Consider the following 23,531-nt stretch of genomic DNA (forward strand, 5'->3'; position numbering starts at 1 on the left):
AGCACTCGATGGCAATGTATGCCATTTGCAAGACACCCTCTTGTTTGTTTTTGTATTAGGCTTTTCTCTAGCTAGATGAGCACATGTCGACGTCCAAAATATGCTAGAGGTGTAGATCAAAAGGCATGTGTGTTTTTGTGTGTGTGTGTGTGTGTGTGTGTGTGTGTGTGTGTGTGTGTGAGAGAGAGAGAGAGAGAGAGAGAGAGAGAGAGAGAGAGGCCCATTTAAGCTTAAATAACCTTGTCTCAACTACAATATTAAACCAACTCATACATAAAGAATGGTTAATGAGATCATTGCTTGTGGAGAAGAGAATGTATTAATGCTTGTGTTAATGGATCGTATTAATGCTAATATTCCTTCCCCCGACATGATACACATGTAATGATTATGGTTAGTATAAAGGAATAACTGAGCAGCTACCTACTAGCAAGCTTGGGACACAAAGCCAATTTGCGCATTGTCGATGTCGTAGAGCACCTTGTAGTTCTGATGGAGCATGCTTCCCACAATCTGGAGGCCGCCGGAAGTGGGGATCATGGCAAGGCAATAGTTCCCCTGTTTATCCACTGGAATGAAGTAATTTTCTAGAGGGAGGGCTAGATCCAGCCCTTGCATGTGCAAAGTCAAGGGCGGGATCACCGTGCTTGGCTGCCCGCTTGTAATTGCGTAACAGAGGGGCAAGTACGGGTGGCTCATATACCTTGGCAGCCTCACAGATGCATCAAATGCTTGTTGCAATGCAACAAAAGCAGCATTAGGCACATATGTGTATGTGGTGCCTGAGTCCAAGATCATGCCCCCTCCTCCTGTGGAATCTATGGAAAATGTGCCTGCTGGGATGTTGAGCCTCTGATTGTTGACACTAAAGCCAAGCACATCAATGTAGTAAAGCGCTGCGACAACCGCCGGGTTCACAAGCATGGGCGTAAAGCCCATCGAAGAGGCGTTCTCTGCGGCAGCCTCGCCCATGAGCAGAGTGGTGGCTTTGCTAGAGGATGTGTCTGTTGGAGAGACAAGGCAATAGGAGAATTTCTTGCCCCCTAGAACCTGGCCAAGCTGCGATGGGAGGGAGAGGGCGCTTTGCCCCATGCCCACCAATCCGGCAGCACCCCCGTATTCGCCTTGATTGTTGTAGCCGCACCCGAATGCGAGTCCAGGGTATGCTGTCAAAGAGTTGTCTACATAAGACATGATGATGATGATGATGATGATGAGAAGAAGATTGGCAGCCCAAAAGCAAGAAATGAAAGAGGAACATTTCAAAGCTTGATTGTCATACTCTAATTAACATATACCTGTTGAGAGGAGAGTGAGAGTGTCAGTGCCAAGCTGGCCCTGGGTGCTGGCCTGGCTGGCATAGCTATAGGTGTAATGGCAGGAGGAGTCAGACTGGCATTGGCCGGGCAAAGACTGGCATGCCGGGCTCGAGCATGGCAACGCCGCATACGTCGATGACGATGCTGGCACAAATGGAGCCGTGTCCTGATTCACACAAGCCTGGCAGGGCTGGCATTGCATCCATACCAGTTGGCTGCCTGTGTCCATGATCATGGCAAATGTCTGCCCCGGTGTGCCGATTGTCATCTCCATCATGTAGAGACCTGGCCCTGCATTGACGGAGAACTTGGCGCTGGACGAGAACTGGCTGGACTCGTTGTTACGGCGCGCCACAATCGCCTCATTCAGCTGTGTGTTGAGCGCTTGAATTCGGGTGGCATCGTGCTGCGCGAGAGTGGCCAGTCGCTCTACGAGCGTGGCATTATGCGGCACGACATCGGATCGAGGGAGGAGCCGCACGTTGTGCTGGACGTTACTGCTAGTTCTACTCTTTGAAGGAGTGGCGCCTTGGAGGCCTCTCCTGCCTATGAAGGCCATATTATTGCCAGCAGCAGCATAATGCAGCAAGTTGGCTATGGCTAGGAGGAACAAGAGCGCAAAAAACAAGGTGGTGGCAGCTGCTGAGGTCGCCATTGCACACAGAAAGTATTAGCTGGCCCTCAGCTGCAGCTCTAGCTATGGTGGCACCAGCTACAGTACTAGAATGCGCAACCTGCAAGGAGGTGAGAGCTGCTGCTGAGCTGCCCTGCGCCATCGCCAGGAATTTATACAAGCAGATGATCGCCATTGCTGGCTCAATCTCTGCTGCAGCTGCTTCAGCTACCGCTCCTCCAAGCTCCGCCAAGCCTTGACTTGCGCTTCGCAGCTAGTAACCAGCTACAGCTTCACCTACTAATTAGTAGGTCTTACTAGTCAAACGTACCTAATCCCTTCTAAAGTGTTCGGCTTTAAAAATCAAATCAAATAATAAAACATACACAATTTGAAGGACTTACTGGTTGGGCATGTTCCTACCACGTGAGAATTTCTCTTCTTATATGTGTGTGTGAATAAGAAGAGGAAAGTGGAATATTAAAGTTTCTATCACCCAAGTGTGATAGATTAATTATTACGTTTCCCTCTAGATCGAGTAGGCTAGTAGGTCTTCATGTTTCCCTCTAGAGTAGGCTAGTAAGCCTTCTCAAGACTCATCTGATAGATCTATGAGATCTTTGAGCACTTGGCTCTCTCACACACTTCGATCCTCCTTTGTAGGTGCTTCTCTTCCAAATAAACAATGCACTTCCAAATAAACAATGCACTGCTCATCTCCACTCCTTTAGTCAAGCTCACATGAGGTTAATGCGTTGGTTTTTGAAGCCTTACCCAAGAAAGACTTGGAGATACAAGCTCAAGGAGGCTCTTTCTCTCAAGTTGCGAGTTTTCTCCCAACAACAAGGATGTTGCTTCTCAAGGTGTTTAAGTAGAGTTACCCCATCCACTCAACCTCGATAACCAAATTAGAATGCACGATGAAATGTCAAGTGCATGCGCCTACTATATTGTTGCCTTAAATCAAGAAGCAAGGGCCATATAGTGGGATTCTTTTTTGACCTCTACCTTCTACTAGAGTTGATAGAGTCTCTTCAAAGAGCATCTTGGATTCCTAAAGAGGTAGGGGTGAACGCTCCTAATACTGTTCCCTACAATCTATATGTTTTTATCCTCAAATTTGTAGAAATTGTTGTTAAGTTTCATCAAGCAGATAATGGTGGATGTTTAGTAATTCACCAGTCTACCTACCTCTTCAAATGGTCACTCAATTTTTCTCCAACATCCAAACCCACTCTCTTCACTTTTTTATGGACCAAACTCCTAAATCCCCCACTCCACTACGATCCTTGCACAAAGTACATCGTCAATCCACTTGGTCATGGTTTAGTAGAAAGGCCACATGAAGAGGTCACTATCGGGTTCTCTCGTAGACTCATATGGAGCTTGGACCTCTATTAGAGCTCCATTGTTCGGGTAAAGGCGTGTACCTCTTACACCGGCCGGACACGCCAGAGGTGTTGACTGCCCATCGTTTGTACACACCTTATTCTTTACTAGATAGAAGAATAAGGGGCTCTTTCACACACATTGTGGTGAGCTTCTCCACTCACATCCCGTGCTCTCTCTCTCTCTCTCCCCCTTGATCTCACCACTCTGTTAGATAGAGTTTTGAGCAGCAACATTCAACTCAAGCACCAATTTGGTCCAATAGGAGCAGCCTTTGCAAGCCGTATTTGCAGCATCAATGGCTTCCTTTAGCACCCCCGTCTCAGGCAAGAGTTTTCTTGCGGTGGCAGTGGCACCAAGGAAGGACCCCATTGCCCGCCAAGAAGCAAAGATCACAACGCTTGAAGCTCAGATCCAAGAACTCATTAGGGAAAATCAGCAACTCAAACAACGTTTACTCAAGCTTGAAGACGTGCAGGAAGAGAGCCAAGTTCTGCTTGCAAAGGCTCACGAAGTCGAAGCCTCCATCACCAAAACTATCATGGCGGATCAGAAGGAATCCCATGAAGCAACACACAAGAAGATTGATACCAAGATATATGTGGTTTTACAAGAATGCCAACTACAAGAATCTCTTGGCCTCAAGGTCAAAATTGGGGGGCTTCACCCACCGTGGTGCACCGACGAGGACACCCTCGAGGAAACAATCACCAAGCTCAATGACATTCTTCGACCTATCCACATCAAGCCCGAAGCAGTCTCTTGGATCAATGACACACATAGGCATGTGCCACCTGAGCATTGCATCCTCACTTTCAAGGACAAAGACGAGCGGATGAAGTTGCTTCAACAATTTCGACTTCTCAAGGGAAAAAAGCTATGGATCGTTGAGGAACTAACCACAAATCAACTCAAGAATAAAGCAAGCGAGCTCAAGAAGATGCATGAAGCACGTAAACAAGGTAAATGGGCAGTCTATCGAGGTGGTAAAGTGGTCATCCAAGAGTTTCGAACTCCCAGATTGGCTTCCCCATCACCTGACCCCCCTTAGGTTTTTCTATTTTTCTTTCGGTTTTTTCCCTATCAATGGTCCCTTAGACCTTAAGTGATATGTATTCCATGCTCTCACTCAGAAGAAATTGATGTACTGTTTTGTTTTGGTCCCATAGGTCATATCTGACCTGCGCGGATGATAAATCAATCTCTCTCTCTCTCTCTCTCTCTCTCTCTCTCTCTCTCTCTCTCTCTCTCTCTCTCCCCTCCCTATTCCTCTCCACACAGGTATCACATTTGCACACTCACAATTGGTATCAGAGCGCATGGCGATTGTAGGGAGCATTATAGTTTCAAGAGCTTCGAAGCGATAGCGTTCTTGTTCTTGGTGGTGGAGAGATCAAGAAATCTTGGAAGATTTGTAAGAACGCAATGGGACCTTGTGAGAGTATGCTCTTGTGGAATCTCAAAAGACAGTGAGGAAGAAGGTGATGTCCTGAAAACTATGTCTGTAGCAGTATTGTTTTCAATTTTTTTCCTTCTTGTAGATTGCAAATCTTAAATTCTACCTCGCGTGCCCCTTCGTTGAGACATGCTCTACAATTTGCAAGAGAAAGTCTTTGCAATTTCCTCACTGTTTTGCTGACATTTAACTCAGACTGACTACATACAGGAAAATTCAGGTTTTTTGTTTTGCTAGTATGATGCACTTTTGGAAGAATGATAGGTGCTCGAAGTTGTGGGTGTATAAATTTTGAGGTTGAAAATGAAACTTTAGCTTATGCAGAGCTTGAGGTTTGAAGTTTTTTGGTAGATTTGGGTAAAGAATCACGGAGGCGTTTACACACCATCGAAACAGTCTCTTGAGAGATGTTTTTTTCTAAGCACACAGGTGGATCTTATTTCATCAATTTTTCATAAGACAAATTGACAGTGATTTTTTGCTTTGGTTCATGGTATTTGTTATGGCACATGGTTCATGGCCATTGTACATGCATTTCGGCAAGCACTTTCAAGTGCTGGTGAGCTCTCCTGAGAGCATTGTTTCTACATTGATCAACTTTCTGATTTGAACATATTTCAATGCTTGTTTATGCGTGGTCACTCTGTTGATGTACATTGAGTGCGGATTGCCATTGTATATGACATTGTGGAGCCGATTTGGCATTTCTACTCATTGGCATTGAGTAGTGTTATGGTTTATGGTCTTTTGAGTCCTCTTTTGGTGACTAAAGTGGTCAAGGTTTACTCCCACTTTGCCATATCCTTTGTTGAAAAAATTTTCTCACTTTATAGTGGCCGAGAGCTTCTCTCACTTTGGCATCTTGGATGTAGTTTATGGTTTGAGAGTTTGCATTGAGATTTCACTCATTTTGTAGGGGAGACTCTATCCGATTTTCACTACATTTCTTGCCATACTTTTGGCTTGATTGCCATACACTCTTTTGATGTTTTTGTGGTCGTTGGATTGAGATAGTGATTCTCTCTTTTTATGGTCGACTTTGCTCCCACATTGAGGGGCATATGGTTGTTTTTGGACACGGATTTTTGTTCTTGTATCCACTTTTTGGGGTAAGCCTTAGCTTACACTCACAGTAAGAACACTCCCTAAAAGCCAAGCATGCACCAATTAAGAGCATAGTCACATTATTCCTTTGGAACCTACAAAGCCTCACACATGCTACTTATTCCATACACACATGCTACACGCTTGATGGACACATGCCACTTGTCGTAGATCACACTACCCTTGCCATTTCCATTTGTGGTGCATTCCATTTAACCATTGATTGCACTTCTCTACATTGAGCCTATATATGGCCAATACCCAAAGCTTGTAATTCTCTCTCTAATCCTAATCAATCAAGCAAGATATTTTCATTTCATATTGTGTATTGAGCTCACTCTCTAATCTACTCCCAATTATCTATTGGCTATGGTGCAACCATGAATGCTTCATTGGTCTATCCACCATAAGCTTTACATGTGGTATCCAAGCTAATGCGCAATTAGCATTTCCTAATTGCACCGGTCAACATCTCTATGCTAGATTTATTACTCTCTCTTTTAGCACTAAATTGATTCATAACCCTTAAGGACTAGGAAAATTAAGTTCAATCCTAATTATCTCTTCTCGCTTGGATTTGGGTATGTCTATATGGCCACTTCCCTAACCAAGTGACTAGAGCTAATTGGTAGCGAGCACTTGTTTTTTTTTTTTGCTTCATTGGTTTGGCTTGATTGATTTTACTTTATTTTTTGTTGATTTCTCTTCCTACTTTTTCAAGCCGTGTCACTTCGCTTGATAGCATTGACTCAATATTGCAATTCATGTGTGTGCATAGTGCTTTTCACAAGGTCTCCAAACACTCATCTATACCCCTCTCGGCACAAGCGTTGATCGTCCATGCCTTGATTAAGTCCTTATTTTTTCACGCTTGATTTCTTTTGTAAGTCCTTGCTAATAGCAGCCATTTCATAAGTGTGTGTGTGTGTGTGTGTGTGCTCCCTTTGTCTAAAGTTGTATGGCCTAAAAGCCAAAGGAAAAGCTACCGTTCTGTTTTGCTGACAATGGTGGGAACCACTTCAAAAAAACCTTTTTTAACTATTCATTTTTCCAAGGCTTTTTCCTCATTTTCAAAAGTGTAAGTGCTACCCAATAGGGCCCACTGTCGTGACTCTCCAGTGCCTGGTTGGCCTCATTGAATAGGCTTGTCAAGACCTGCAAACCCCTCGCGTTGTTGACTGTTGCAACCCAAATCCACATTCCACATTGCTACCTCGTCATCATGCCCCCCCCCCCCCCCCCCCCCCCCCCCCCCCCCCCCCCCCCATATAGAAACTAGCCATTAGTTGCACTCACCTGCTCATCTACGACTCCCAAATTCCGGTGCAAAGCATTGCAAGTTTTTTGCTCTTCATCCTGGATTCCTCATTATCTGCAACTCGTAGCAATCCGTTTGCTAGATATCACCTCTGGAGCACTCTTTGGTACCTAGCCTATTGTGCTTAAAGCTCACGCTTCCCTTGAGTGCCTCACAGCCAGTTGTCCTCATAGCAGAATCTTATAACCTATGCCACAACTCACTGCCTCTGCCTTGCACACTCACTGGCTTGGTCGACTGTCCACGCTGCCCTGCTACACCGCCACACATGTGCATACCATAAGTCTACCTATAGCCACTGCGAGCATACACAAATCTCACTTTTGCAAGAGTGGTGTAAAGCTTATGGTGGATAGACCAATGAAGCATTCATGGTTGCACCATAGCCAATAGATAATTGGGAGCAAATTAGAGAGTGATCTCAATACACACTATGGAATGAAAATATCTTTCTTGATTGATTAGAATTAGAGAGAGAATAGGCTCAATGTAGAGAAGTGCAATCAATGGTTGAATGGATATGCACCGCAAGTGGAAATGGCAAGGGAAGTGTGCGCTACCACAAGTGGCATGTGGCCATCAAATATGTAGCATGTGTGTATGGAATGAGTAGCATGTGTGAGGCTTTGTAGGTTCCATAGGAATAATGTGACTATGCTCTTAGTTGGTGCATGCTTGGCTTTTAGGGAGTGTTCTCACTGTGAGTGTACGCTAAGTTTTACCCCAACATACACCCTTGTAAGTTGAAGCTTACATGAAATGCATGGATTTTGATCCGGGAGGCTAGCATGGGTTACATATTCGTGTAACTACATGGGGCTCATAAGATGGACTGTGATGCAAGAATAGTGTAGGTCTTACCTCCAAACTTTATGGTTTGCGTATAAACACTTAACAATGCAGGTTATCATTTTCTTTGGGAACTTCATTAAGGCCTCAACTTCTATGCTTTTATTTCCTTGATTTTGGAATTTAGAGTATTTAGATGATGGTGCACATGGGATCTATGTTAGGTGCATATACAACATGGAAGAACATTTTGGGTATATTCGTGATGATATCAGTGCTTTGGTTATAGGGTGGTCTTACCAAAGTGTCTAAAACCCCTTACAATCTCAAGCTTATGTTTAGCATACATAGCATAAATGGTTACAACTTTCTCTAAGAGCATTGATGAGTCGATTTTTATGTACATTACAATCATTACCAAGAGCTTGGATGTTTTGTCTTGCTTTGATTGCCTTGATTTCTTCCAGGTTGGATGCCTTGAAAATGCTTTGCAAATCTAAATCCTCGAATGCTTGATGAGCTTCAAAGTGTTGTTGCTTTGCTATTATGGAGGCTAAGGGAACTTGGGAGTTCAGAGAGAAGGAAATAGAAAGACAAGTATTTTTGTGTGCTCACCGTGGGAGACTCACTTAGTGAAAATCTAAAGAAAAGTTAAATAGATAAGCCAATAAGAGAAAGCCGAGGTTGAGTATAATTGATGTAATGGAAATTGCCTATGATCTTTGGAAGTAGTGGAATTAGCAAAATTAGGTGAAGCACTTTTAAGAGATTACTTTGTGAGCATAGCGGGTGAACTTAGTTGATGGTAGCAACATAATCATGATACTTAGTTAACCTGACATGAACAATACTTTTGCAAGAGAGAGAGAGAGAGAGTTTAGAGAACATGACAATAGTTGAGGACCGGATTCATATGGAGCCGATCTCCCCTCCAATAGGCATTTGTATTATAGTTTCTCCCATCAAGAGAGACTTGGTACAATACAATCTTTGTGTTCCTTGTGACCTAGGTGATGCAATGAAGATGGAAAGCCTCATGCATCACAAACATAACATAAACTTGAAGAAAACATTAACTATCCCAAGCCTCAGTACCAAGGCCTCAAACACCTTCAAAGGTGGAGAGAGCTAGCGGGGAATGAGGATAGGGAAGAGGAAGAAGAAACATTCCATAGGAGAAAGAAGTAGTTCCTCACTTATCATTACTCTTCTTACTAGCATACATAATAGCATAATAATGGAGATGGAGAATATGGCAAGCTTAAGCATTGAAGCATGACTCTTGGTTGGATTTGCATTCCATAGCCAAGAGTGTTGGTGTAGGCTTTCACTCTCACAAGCTTGGAGAAGGAGGTGGTGTTCCTCAACTTTCACCAAGTGAGAATGATGTCTCAAGTGAGTATGTGTGATGGTGTGTATCCTCCTAACACCCCTCCTCCTTGCTTTGGGAAAAAATTATACTTGCTACAAGCTCATTGGACCCCTCTCCCCTTAGCCAATCACATACAGCCTGCAGTCAAGCACATGGGTAGTCTTTTGACAAGTGTCCTCCTTACCCCTTAGAGAGAGAGAGCTTGAAAATGTCTAGGTATTTGTTAGGTGGAAGTAAAAGCTAATTGGACCCCTCTTTAGCCCAACCAATAGCATTCAAGCACCCATGTGGTAAAGCTTAGTGAGAGTCTGACATGTGTCCCATGTGCTCTTTTAGAATTCCCATAACTTTGAGATTTTTATGCATAGGAAGTTTCTCAAGAAACTTCCTCATTAAGTGAGTAGGTTCTCTTTTTGACTCAAGCATCTTACCCCTCATGCATACGAAGCTTCTCAAGCAACTTCCTCATTAAATGTGACAAGTACCTCAAGTACCTTAGTCATCAAGCATGACAAGCACCTTAGGTGGAGTTCCCACCTCAAGCACAACCCTAGCTTGCCTAAGTTTAGGTCGGCTTCCCACCTCAAGCACAGCCCTAGCTTGCCTAAGTTTAGATAGGGTTCTCACCTCAAGCATGCTTGCCTAAGGTTCTCACCTCAAGCACAACCCTAGCTTGCTTAAGGTCAAAAGGACTTTTAACACTAGCCATTGGAGGTCTTTAATGAAGCTAACCCTAAGGTCTTTTAAGCTTCATTAGTTAACCTTGCTCTTTGACAGACCATCTCTCATTTGGGCCCCTTTACCATTGGCCCCGTGTTGAGATAGATCCGTAAGCACATGTCTATATTCTAACCCTTGTTCCCGTTTATTATCCCATATTAAATGATCAGTTTAATATGAGAAAATCATTTGGGTTGGTTAGATATTATATATTTGATGACATTACCTCTCTCTTGAAATCATAGTCGTCCTCGACTATGAGGTAAAAGAGATAAATTCATAGCCATTAGTCAATTTGTCTTAGCGGGTAGAGGATCCATTTTTACCGTACGACATCATTCCAAGATGGATGACTAATCTATTTGGTGCCTGGGAGACATAGCTGCCGCAAACATGTCTGCTCTTTAGTCCATTTAATTCTCCCAAGTAGAGTGACAAATTCTACATGGTGTTTGAGAGACGTCGTCATCCCAAACATGATTCTTAATATGCATACTACTTAAATTTGTGCACAATAAAGAGAGAACTAGTCTTATAAGACAAAAACATTAATTATTTGAAAAAAACATGTACATTTGGTTACTCTAATGTAGCATTGTAAGCGTTGACAAGGTTCATACTATCCTTAAGCTGGATTCCTTGCATCCATCTAGCATCTTCAAAAGGATAATTTTTGAACTTAATAAGATACCATCGCATAATCTTACCATGTCGTAGTACCTTGTCTTCATGCCGAAGAATAGCTTCGGGTTGTAGTACCTCTTCTTGATCTTCGATTTCGGGAGGGTCTTCAATAATTGGTTCATTTGGAGGCTCTCCTTTGTAGGGCTTGAGTAGGCTCACATGAAAAGCACTGTGTATGAGCCAATGGTTAGGTAGCTTGAGTTGATAAGCTACCTCATTGATTGGCTTCAAAATTTGAAAAGGACCATAGTATCTTTTTTCTAGTTTAGTATAATACTTTTGATGGCCTGTAGGGCTTTTGCCCATCGTTTGCCTCAATCGAGCCTTAGGAAACTTAAGTAAGACCCAATCATTTTTTTTGAACGTTAAGGCCCTTCTGTGCTTGTCAGCAGCAGTTTTTTGCCTTAGTTGGGAGATGGATATAGCCTCCTTAATCTTTTGAATAGATGTTTGCAGATCACAGGTATACTCATCGGCAGTGAAGATCTTCCCATGTACTTTGAGTAGCAAGGGACTTTTAGGTCTTCCTTCTATGATTTCAAAAGGTGCTTTTCTCGTAGAAGTATGGATAGTATTATTATACGCATACTCTACAAGAGGTAAGTACTTTTCCCATTGTGAGCATTGATCTACTTCTGTGACATAGGTTTTAGTAGATCAAGAATCGTAAGATTGGCTATCTCACTTTGGCCATCCGTTTGTGGGTGATAGGCCGAAGAGAAATTCAATCTTGTACCTAGATTTTCAAAGAGACCTTTCCAATAATTACTGGTCATTCTAGGATCTCTATCTGACACGATGGACGTTGGCAATCCATGGTGTTTGAAAATCTATGATATGAAGAGAGTTGCCATTTGGTGTGCCTTAATAGTCTTCTTGACAGGGATAAAGTGTGCTTGCTTGCTAAACCTGTTGACTATTGTACATATTCCTGTATTCCCATGAATAGATTTTGGTAATCCAAAGATAAAATCCATGGATATACTCTCCCATGGTGAATTAGGAATTGGCAATGGTTGGTGTAATCCAAGTTGCTTCCCTCTATCATACTTGGTCTTTTGGCATACTACGCATTTTGAAACATACTCTTGTATGTCCACTTTCATGGTAGGCCAATGAAAGTACGTCTCTACTCCTTGAAGAGTAGGTTGAATGCCTCTATGACCCGCATAGGCAGGAGCATGGGATTCATACATAACTTTCTCACGAAGGGAGTGGGTAACACATAGCCTATTGCCATGGAGAAGATAACCATCCTGCAAGGTGAATGGTTCCTCTTTCTTCCCCAAAGAAAGAGCTGACATTATTTCTTTAAAGTAAGAGTCAGCAGCATACTCATCTATCATAGAAGATAGATCATTGTGAGTTGCTATTGACACATCATTAACTTTTGGTCGTCTCGCGAAAGTGCATCAGCCACTTGATTGTGCTTACCGGCAATGTGAGCAATGTGGAAATAAAATTGTGAAAGAAAATTTTTCCACCTCATTTGTTTGTCGGAAAGCTTTGTTTGCTTCATGAAGTACTTGAGAATTTGATGGTCTGTTCGTAAAATGAATGGAGTCCCCAATAGATAGTGCTTCCATGTGTCTAAGGCATGTAGAACAGCTAACAGCTCTTTCTCATAAATGCCTAAGACCTGTTCATCTGTGTTGAGCCTTCGGCTCTCATAGGCTATGGCATGCCCTTCTTGAAGCAAGACTGCTCCAAGCAATCACCACAAGCATCACATTGGACCTCAAATGCCTTTGAGAGATCCGGAAGCATAAGGACTGGTTGGGAGATAAGCTTCTCTTTGAGCTTGTCAAAAGCACTTTGCTCCTTAGCAGTCCATGAATACTTAACGTTTTTCTTTGTTAAGTCATGTAATGGTCCTGCTATTTGAGAGAATTCTGCTATGAAGCGTCTATAGTGAAGGAGTACGAGCGGAAGTGCGACGCGAGAGAGAGTGCGATAAGAAGAGCACGACGATATGGTGAACTCACTCTACTGTAATGTGTAGACATAGTGAGTTCTTATTAGGTTTTAACAAAAGAATATGTGTACATACCTGGCGGCCCGCCCACTTACCCAGGCTACCACATTGGGCTTTATACCCCAACAACCTCCCACTTAAAGTTCAATGTGGTACTTTAAGTGTGAGAGAAGCTACTATACAAGCTAATATACAAGAGATGTAGAGAAGTGATGTACTACCCTACACCTAACTGCTTGCGAAAATGCGCAAAGCTCTCTGAGGGAAGTCCTTTTGTAAGTAGATCAGCAGGATTTTCTGTGGTGTGAACTTTGACAAGATGAATTTGCTTATCCTCGAGCATTTCCCTGATGAAATGATACTTCACATCCACATGCATTGTCTTTGAGTGATAAACTGGATTGCGAGCCAGTTGTATATTACTCTGACTATCACAATATAACACAGACATCTCTTCTTTGATTCCCAAATCTGTTACTAGTCGATTAAGCCAAATTGATTCTTTGCATGCTTCTGATGCTGCAACATATTCAGCCTCTGTAGTAGACTGAGTAACACAATCTTGTAATCTAGAACGCCATGATACTGCTCCACCAGCCAATGTAAAGACATACCCTGACGTAGACCTTCGGTTGTCTAAGTCACCTGCATAATCTGAGTCTGTAAAACCCTTTACACTTAGCTCCTGACTCCCATAGCATATACGCATACTCTTTGTAGCTTTTAGGTATCTCAATATTCCTTTCACTGCCTCCCAATGTTTCTTGCCTGGGTTTGACATGTATCGACTTACTACTCCCACTGCAAATGCAATGTCTGGGCGAGTAGCAATCATTGCATACATCAAACTACCCACTGCAAACGCATATGGAATCTTATCCATTTCAGCCTGTTCTTCCTCAGACACAGGACAATCTTGTTTGCTAAGTTTCACATATGGTGGCAATGGAACACTCAATGCCTTTCCCTTCTCCATATTGAAATGGTGCAAAACCTTGTCAATATACTCTGTTTGAGATAACCAAATCAAACTTCTTTGATCTGTCTCTCTCAATGCGCATACCAAGTATATGACTTGCCTCACCATGTCTTTCATGTCAAACGATTTTGCCATCTTTGACTTCAAAGCTGAAATTTCTTCCAAGTGTTTGCCAGCAATCAACATGTCATCCACATACAAAATAAGGATCAGCCAACTGCCATCCTTAGCCTTCTTTGTATATAGACAGTGATCGAACTCACTACGTTTGTAGCCTTGAGAAAGCATAAACTTGTGGAACTTATGGTACCATGCCCTTGGTGATTGTTTTAAGCCATAAAGACTCTTTAACAACTGGGATACCAAATCTTCCTTGCCTTTCTCAACAAACCCTTCTGGCTGCTGCATGTAAATTTCCACATCTAAATCACCATGCAAGAACGTTGTCTTGACATCCATTTGGTGCAACACCAAATCTAATATGGCAACCAATGCAAGAAAGCATCTCAATGTATTCATCTTGACCACCGGAGAGAAGACTTCATCAAAGTCAATGCCTTGTTCTTGCTTAAAGCCCTTGGCAACAAGCCTTGCTTTGTACATTGGCTGACTATCATGAGCGGTGATCTTATACCTGTAAACCCATTTACAAGGTAGAGCCTTTTTGCCCTATGGTAATTTAACTAGCTTGCATGTCTGGTTTTTATGCAGAGCTGTCATCTCTGACTACATGGCCAATTGCCAATTCCCGGAGTCCTTCATTTGCACTGCTTCCTTGTAACATGAAGGCTCATTGCAATCAGTCAACATGACATAGTTCATAGATGGAACAAACCTATCAGGAGGTCGCGTGATACGTCCAGATGTACGCACAATAGGTGGCTCAGGCTCAGCTACAACCTGTGGTTCCACTCTATCCTGTCCTTACTCCTCTTCAGCCCTGACATTTTGTCTTGCACGTGCAGGTCCATCTTCTTGGAAGACGACTCTTCTAATCTCCTCAACCCTCTCTGGTTTAGAATGATATTTGGCTTCATTAAAGTGAACATCATTGCTGCGGATAACCTTTCTGGATTCGGGATCCCAAAGTCTGTACCCCATATCACTAGAATTACCATAGGCTAGAAAGATGCACTTTCTACTCTTTGGCTCAAGTTTGTTTCTAAATTCCTTTGGAACATGAGTATATGCCTCACAGCCAAAGACTCTAAGATGCTTGCATGAGGGCATTTTGCCTGACCATACCATCTCTGCCACTGAATCCTTCTGCAAAACCTTGCTAGGAGATCTAGTTATAAGATGAAAAGCTGTTGATACAGCTTCAACCCAAAACCCATTTGGCAGCTGTGCATTAGACAACATACTTCTGACCTTCTCTTGTATGGTCCTATTCATCCTCTCAGCAACACCATTTTGAGGAGGATTGTAAGGAGCAGTAAGTTCACGTTTTATACCGTTTGACTCACAAAAGTCCTGAAAGGCCTTTGGAACATACTCTCCACCATTGTCAGTGCGTAAGCATTTAAGCTTCTTGCCACTCTGATTCTCCACAAGTGTCACAAACGTTTTGAAAACACTAAATGCTTCATCCTTGTGCTTGAGAAAATAAACCCATACTTTCCTCGAGTAATCATCTATAAATGTCATAAAGTAAGAAGCTCCCCCTAGAGATAGGTTAGGCATAGGTCCACACAAATCACTATGAACAAGTGCCAACTGTGTATCTCTTCTATTGCTTCTATGCTTATGTGGCTACTGTGTTTGCTTACCATACAGACAATGTTCACAGAATTCAAAATCATTAAATGACAAGCCAGGCAAATAACCAGAACGAGACAAGATTTCCATTCCCTTCTTGGACATATGTCCTAATCGGCTATGCCACAAAGAAACGTTCGGCTGCTCGGTTACATTGATTACATTTTTAGAGACATTTGATACATAAATCATGTAAAGTCCTCCAGACTTTACTCCATGTGCTACTGTCATAGAACCCTTGGATATCTTCCACATGTTCTGTCCAAAAGTGGTGACGTAGCCAGCATCATCAAGTAAACTTGTGTTGATCAAGCTCTTTGTAATTGCGGGAACATGTCTCACATTCTTCAGCGTGAAAGAAGAGCCATTTTGAAACTTCAATTGAACATCTCCAACACCTAAGTTCTCACATGTCTGCCCATTGCCTAGCCGAACATGATCTTTAGTGGTCACATAAGAGGTAAACCACTCCTTGTTTGGAGACACATGAAGTGATGCCCCTGAGTCTATAATCCAGTCACTCAGTGCATTTCCATCAGATGCTGTAAGAAGAGCTGAGTCCATTGTATTCTTCAAGAAGTAGATGTCTCCTGACACTAGACTGTCATCCTCTGCAACAGTGTTTGTCACATTTATTTCTTGAATCTTCATTGAGGACTTGTTCTTCTCACCATGGTCTTCTGCTTTATCTTTGCCTTTTTCATCTTTCCATTCTCTGCAGTCTCTTTTCATGTGACCCTTCTTGCCACAATGGTAGCATTCTATGTCACTCTTGCCTTTAGCACTGCAGGACTTGCTACGAGACTGATTCCTCTTTCCACCTTTGTACTTTTCTTTGGTCCTTCCCCTAACAACTAAGGCTGTTCCTTTGCCTTTGTCCATTGTCTTTCTATTGGTTTCTTCAGTAAGCAGACTACCTTCTACACCTTCTATGTTCAAACCATGTGGAGGTGCAGAATTACTCAAAGATGTGCGAAAAGTGGCCCAACTTTCCGGCAATGTGATCAATAGGAACATAGCTCTAACAGGTTCATCAAACTTGACACCTTGAGCTGACAACTGACTGTAGATGGTGTTGAATTCATTCAGATGATTGGACATAGGTGTCCCTTCTTTCATCTTCAAGTCAACAAGCTTCTTAAGCCAGTATACCTGTGAAGCTGCACTCTGCTTCTCATAAAGATCACTCAGCTTCGTCCATGCTTCATAAGCCGACATCTCGTCTGCTACATTGAAGTAAACACTTTCTGCCAAAGTCAGCATAATGGTAGAAAGTGCCAATTCATCCATTTCGCTCCATTCATCTTTGTCCATATCTTGTGGTTTTATCCCCTTGAGCTTTATAGGTTTTATTTGCTTCTTTTGTACCAACACGTGCCAAATCTGCTACTTCCACAATGGGAAATTGGTTCCATCCAGCTTCTTGATATTGTAAAGAGAAGTGTCCTGTGATCCAGCCATAGCTACGCTTCATAGAAGTTTACTTTCCTGGGAAAAATTCGGCAGAGTTTCCCCTGTAAATTGACCTCTAAACCAATATCAACTTGTCAAATGAACCAAGAAAGCTTCAGATTCTATAGAAATTTCAGCAGAGTCTCCTTTGTAAACTGGCTCTGGTGTACTAAAAAACAGACCTAAAACAGCTCAAAAAACCACTGTCTATCTAACACTGTAAGCTGTGGGTAAACCTGTCCTGCACTTGTACTGTCTCTCACTGTCCTGTCACTGTATTGTAAGCATAGACTGCGACAATGCCTCAACGGCAGTAAAGCAAAGATGCAATCCCAACTGTCTAACTCACAGTCAATACATCCTAGCTGCCTATCTAAGGGTGCTCGAGGGATCGCTCCAAGACCTGTATCACCGAAAGGATCTCAACATTCGAGAATCCCCCAGCTCAATAAAACCTCACTCGACCCTCAACAAAGGCTGCAGTAAATCTGACAATACATAGATTTCCCACAAAGTCATACATCCACAAATTTCCCACTATATGTTGTAACCGTTGCGGTAGTTGTTTGCTGCATGACTCACAGCCAGCAAACCCTCAACAGACATACATCATCTCTAACAATACATCCCATGTGGAAGTACCTGCAATGTCAGGATGAAATCTGGAATATCAAGCAGCAAACACAAGCTACCTGATGAACTAGTGGATGTTGCCTACAGTCTGTGTGTAGATGCGCCCATGTCGTATGTGACACGCCTCCAAGAACTGTGAGCCGTCCTTCGATGTGTAGACAACCACAAATCAACACTCTGGGAGTGCCGATATCCTCAACACCTGCAGTCGTAGGCCGAAACCCCAAATTTGCAAAGTTGGATCTGCACCCGCCGAGACCACGTAGTCAAAAATGGCCTGCGCAGAACTTTGTCGAAGCCGAACGGTGGCCGAGATGACCTCAGAATGAAATTCTGAGAACACTGAGCCCTTTGGGCTCACCCACAGGATTTGGGGCCGTGTCTTCGCCTGTCAAATTTCACTCCAATATGAGCAGGTGAGTCTGGCTACCTGCAAATGCTGCCCCGAGCCTCGATCTAAGCTCTGATACCAGTTGAAGGAGTACGAGCGGAAGTGCGGCGCGAGAGAGAGTACGAGAAGAGGAGCACGACGATATGGTGAACTCACTCTACTGTAATGTGTAGAGCATAGTGAGTTCTTATTAGGTTTTTACAAAAGAATATGTGTACATACCTGGCGGCCCGCCCACTTTCTTGGGCGACCACATTGGGCTTTATACCCCAACATATAGTATGCACACATACCAATAAAGCTTCTTAGCTCATGTAGATTCCTTGGATTAGGCCATGATTTTATTACCTCCAACTTTGATGGATCCATACGGATACCATCCTAAGAGATAATATGACCTAAGTATTGAATCTCTTGAAGGAAAAATTCACTTTTCTTTTGATTGAGAAAAAGCTTATTCTCCCTTAATGCTTGAAAAATCACTTGGAGATGTTGCTTGTGTTCCTCCAAGGAATTGGAGTAGATGATGATATCATCAAAGAACACTCCAGTGAATTTGCGGCAGGGTCTAAAAAGTTTCTCCATTAATCGATTGAATGTAGCTGGTGCATTAGCCAAGCCAAAAGGCATGACTAGATATTCATAAAGGCCAAACATTGTACGAAACGCAGTCTTTAGGATATCTTCATTCACTATCCTTATTTGATGGTAGCCACTTTTAAGTAGGTAGAGTCTTGTAGCTTATCAAACAGATCTTCTACCCGGGGTACGGGAAATCTGTTTTTGATAGTGATATGATTTAATGCGCGATAGTCCACACACATGCAGTATGTACCATCTTTCTTTTGCACTAAAAGGACTGGAGAGAAAAAGGGAGAGGAGCTAGGCCTCACCATTCCTTTGTCTAACAATTCTTGTACTTGCCTCATGATCTCCTCTTGTTGAGCTTGTGAAACTCGATACGGAGGTTTGTTAGGCAGTGAGCTTCCTGATAAGAGCTCAATTGTATGGTCATCATCCCCTCGTTTTGGAGGTAAGTCCATAGGGATATCATCAATGAACAAATCTTGGAATCCTTTTAGAAAGTTAGACAAATCTAACTCTTCTTGATTCCTACCATTCACCTTTGATGAAACATTAGGATCTTTTTGGGATTCTGTCAAATCATGTACACAAAAACTGAGCTTTTCATTGATTTATCAAGGGCGAGAGGATTTACAAGTGGTATAGTACGACCAGACTCATTAGCATCTATATACATATTATTTCCCCTGTAGGTGAAGTAGATTCTCCTTTTAGGGAACTTCATGTTGGCAGCCATGCGGTTGAACCATGGTATCCCTAGGATAACATCCTCATGTTGGAGAGGAGAGTTGAAGAAGTCTTCTTTGTCAACATAGCTTTGGACATGAAGCCTCAACTTCCCAATCAAGGGAGTAACGGAGGCTTGTTGTCCCTTGAAAGCGGCATCGGCTGTTACAACATCTCCCATCTCAAAATCTTGAATGCCCAACTTGGTGGCCAACTCCATTGGTGTGAAGTTGAGACCAAAACCAGGGTCAAATAGGATGAAAGCATCATGCTCCCTTACCTTTTCACAAGCATAGGAGAGAGGTGATCCTTTGCAATGAGTATCCTCTTTTGGAGCTTCGATAGTGGAAGCTCTAGGAGTCTCATTGCGAGCATTTCTTTTGGGGCAATAACGATAGCCATGTCCTTGCTCCCCACACTTAAAACATTTGTGATCCTTGCGAAAAGTTTCAAGCTCTTCAGGAGAGAACTCCTTTCTCCTTGGACTGATTGTTGTTGTTGTTGTTGTTGCCATGGGAAAAATTTTGGGCATTAATTTTTCCCTTTGCATCACTTTTGTCTTTATTTTCCATGGGTTTGACATTCCATCTAACCCCTTGTTGGAAATTGATGCGTGAAGCAACCATGGTATGGTGGATTACTTCGCTGATAGACTTAGGCCATTGAGAGTTGACATGCTCGGCCATCTCCTCAGGTAATCTCGCACATAATTTTTGTTTTTGCTCAGCAAAGTCTATCTTTTGAAAGACCGTAGCCATGAGATGTAAATCCCAAAAGTTGTCCACATATTTTTGGATAGACTCATGAGAGAGAAGCCTTAAACTCCGCCATTCGGTGAGCACTTTGTCCTTTGCATCACTTGCAAGGAATTGCTTCATGATGGAAACTCGTAGAGTTTTCCATGTCTTTGGTGCTTCGCCATTGCCTTGAAGAGTAGCCCACCATTGACGAGCCGATTTTTGGAAATGCATAGCTACATGGCGTAGATTGGAGGACTCCATGAAGCCCTCGTCTCCGAAGGCCGCATCAAATTGTTGGATGAAGGCCAATACTTTGTCGGTAGCACCAAAGGTGCCATCATAGGTGAGAAAAGAGATACTCTTTCCTCCCTCTTTGAACTTCTTGAGCTTTTGTGACCTTCGCCATGCAGGGTAAGATTTGTGATGTCCTCCCCTCTTATATTCTCTAGGAGAATAGCCATAGCTTTCATCGATAGAGGAGGAAGGTGAAGAAGAAGGAGAAGAGGGTGAACTCTTTCTTGCCCTTTTCTTCCTTGGTTTCCTCTCTTTCCTTTTGGAGTGACGAGGAGAAGGACTAGGGGTTAACGTTTCCTCTTGGGAGGAGTTGGCAATCGTTTAGTCCTCCTTCTTTGTGGAGCCACATCTTCGAAGGAATTTAGGGATTCATTGTTTTCTTGATCTTTGGATTCCTCCTCTCGTATGGGAGAGAGCCTTCTTTTGGGGGTCTCTTCAAGAGGCCTCGTAAGCTCTCTCTCCTCTTGGAGAGGAAAGGAAATCCCATAAGCACGAAGTTGTTGAGTAACTTCGGCTTGCAAAGTGGGTTTCCCCATAGCTTGTTGCAACCTAGTGACAAGATAATTAACAAACATGGGAGCATCATCATTGGCACCTTCATGTGCAAAATCAAAGTTATCAATGTTCACTGTCCTCTCTTGATTATTGTCAGCCATGCTAATTAAACTTATGTGTTTACTTAGTGTATGCTTTGGCAATTCAAAACCTTAGTTGCTACTCCTCTTAGCCTTTGAAAATAGGCACTTAAGCATCTACACCCACGGCTCGAATTGGTTAATTATAGAGAGTAGTGGAGTGAGTCTAACATAGAGAAGTTGTCGAGGGATGCTCCTTTCGGACTTCTTATGGCTCAATAATGGTAAAGCCGTAGGCAAGTCTAAATAGACTCCATTATTAAGTCCAAAGCTGCCGAGGTGTACACCATATCCCACATAGTGGGCTCAACAAAACCGATAATAGATCCCAATCCCACTAACCCTAATATAATTAACAAAATCAACCATTAATAGGCTACTTAAGGACCTCTCTTCTTAAGCAAGAAAAGAGAAACCAAATGCTCTGATACCAATGCAATGGAAATTTCCTATGATCTTTGGAAGTAGCAGAATTAGGAAATTAGGTGAAGCAATTTTAAGAGATAACTTTGTGAGCATAGCGGGTGAACTTAGTTGATGGTAGCAACATAATCATGATACTTAGTTAACTTGGCATGAACAATACTTTTGCAAGAGAGAGAGAGAGTTTAGAGAACATGACAATAGTTGAGGACCAGATTCATATGGAGCCGGTCCCCTCTCCAATAGGCATTTGTATTATAGTTTCTCCCATCAAGAGAGACTTGGTACAATACAATCTTTGTGTTCCTTGTGACCTAGGTGATGCAATGAAGATGGAAAGCCTCATGCATCACAAACATAACATAAACTTGAAGAAAACATTAACTATCCCAAGCCTCAGTACCAAGGCCTCAAACACCTCGAAGGTGGAGAGAGCTACCGGGGAATGAGGACAGGGAAGAGGAAGAAGAAACATTCCATAGGAGAAAGAAGTAGTTCCTCACTTATCATTACTCTTCTTGCTAGCATACATAATAGCATAATAATGGAGATGGAGAATATGGCAAGCTTAAGCATTGAAGCATGACTCTTGGTTGGATTTGCATTCCATAGCCAAGAGTGTTGGTGTAGGCTTTCACTCTCACAAGCTTGGAGAAGGAGGTGGTGTTCCTCAACTTTCACCAAGTGAGAATGATGTCTCAAGTGAGTATGTGTGATGGTGTGTATCCTCCTAACACCCCTCCTCCTTGCTTTGGGAAAAAATTATACTTGCTACAAGCTCATTGGACCCCTCTCCCCTTAGCCAATCACATGCAGCATGCAGTCAAGCACATGGGTAGTCTTTTGACAAGTGTCCTCCTTACCCCTTAGAGAGAGAGAGCTTGAAAATATCTAGATATTTGTTAGCTGGAAGTAAAAGCTCGTTGGACCCCTCTTTAGCCCAACCAATAGCATTCAAGCACCCATGTGGTTAAGCTTAGTGAGAGTCTGACATATCGCCCATGTGCTCTTTTAGAATTCCCCTAACTTTGAGATTTTTATGCATAGGAAGTTTCTCAAGAAAATTCCTCATTAAGTGATTAGGTTCTCTTTTTTACTCAAGCATCTTACCCCCCATACATAGGAAGCTTCTCAAGCAACTTCCTCATTAAATGTGACAAGTACCTCAAGTACCTTAGTCATCAAGCATGACAAGCACCTTAGGTGGAGTTCCCACCTCAAGCACAGCCCTAGCTTGCCTAAGTTTAGGTCGGCTTCCCACCTCAAGCACAGCCCTAGCTTGCCTTTAGTTTAGGTCAGGTTCCCACCTCAAGCACAGCCCTAGCTTGCCTAAGTTTAGATCGGGTTCCCACCTCAAGCACGCTTGCCTAAGGTTCTCACCTCAATCACAACCCTAGCTTGCTTAAGGTCAAAAGGACTTTTAACACTAACCATTGGAGGTCTTTAATGAAGATAACCCTAAGGTCTTTTAAGATTTATTAGTTAACCTTGCTCTTTGACATACCATCTCTCATTTGGACCCCTTTACTATTGGCCCCGTGTTGAGATAGATCCGTAAGCACATGTCTATATTCTAACCCTTGTTCCCGTTTATTATCCCATATTAAATGATCAGTTTAATATGAGAAAATCATTTGGGTTGGTTAGATATTAGATATTTGATGACAATTGACTTGGGCAATTGATGATGACTCACGAGGTAGAACATCACATGAGGACAGAGGGTAGGTATGACTCGTGAGTCGTGAGGCTACTAGGCAGTGTACTTGATGCACAATTGACAAATATTCCTATCGTGATTCTACTAAATATAGTTTACAGGTAGTCATTGGTTATCGTTTCCATGTACTTTTGGAATTGAGACTTGCATCAGTGTGATGATTGCAAAGCATACTACTGCGGGAGATTTTATGCATTGATGTGCTTGAGCACTAGGAGTGTTGTGGTGGGATCATTGGAGAGCGTTTTCTCCCCATAGGGAGCTCAAATTGTTCTAGGTTTGGTGCATGTCTCTTTGGCGTTGATTTATGCACATTTCCCTAGTACATGTTGTGGAGCCATACCTTCACTTATAGCAGCTAATATGGGTGACAATTCTGAGTCCATGATGATGAATCATGCGAGAAAATGGTCTTGTTCATGTCGACACTTGAGATGTTGGCATTATGGTCACACA

The 23,531-nt window shown here is 42.7% G+C and overlaps 1 pseudogene; it reads right to left on the minus strand.

Moving 5' to 3' along the window:
• Positions 1 to 426: 426 nt before the first annotated feature.
• Positions 427 to 1,974, minus strand: LOC147432156 (aspartic proteinase nepenthesin-1 pseudogene; annotated as a pseudogene).
• Positions 1,975 to 23,531: the final 21,557 nt, after the last annotated feature.

The sequence above is a fragment of the Adiantum capillus-veneris genome, chromosome 20 (assembly GCF_014529385.1).
Source record: "Adiantum capillus-veneris isolate H3 chromosome 20, ASM1452938v2, whole genome shotgun sequence".
Lineage (NCBI taxonomy): Eukaryota > Viridiplantae > Streptophyta > Polypodiopsida > Polypodiales > Pteridaceae > Adiantum > Adiantum capillus-veneris.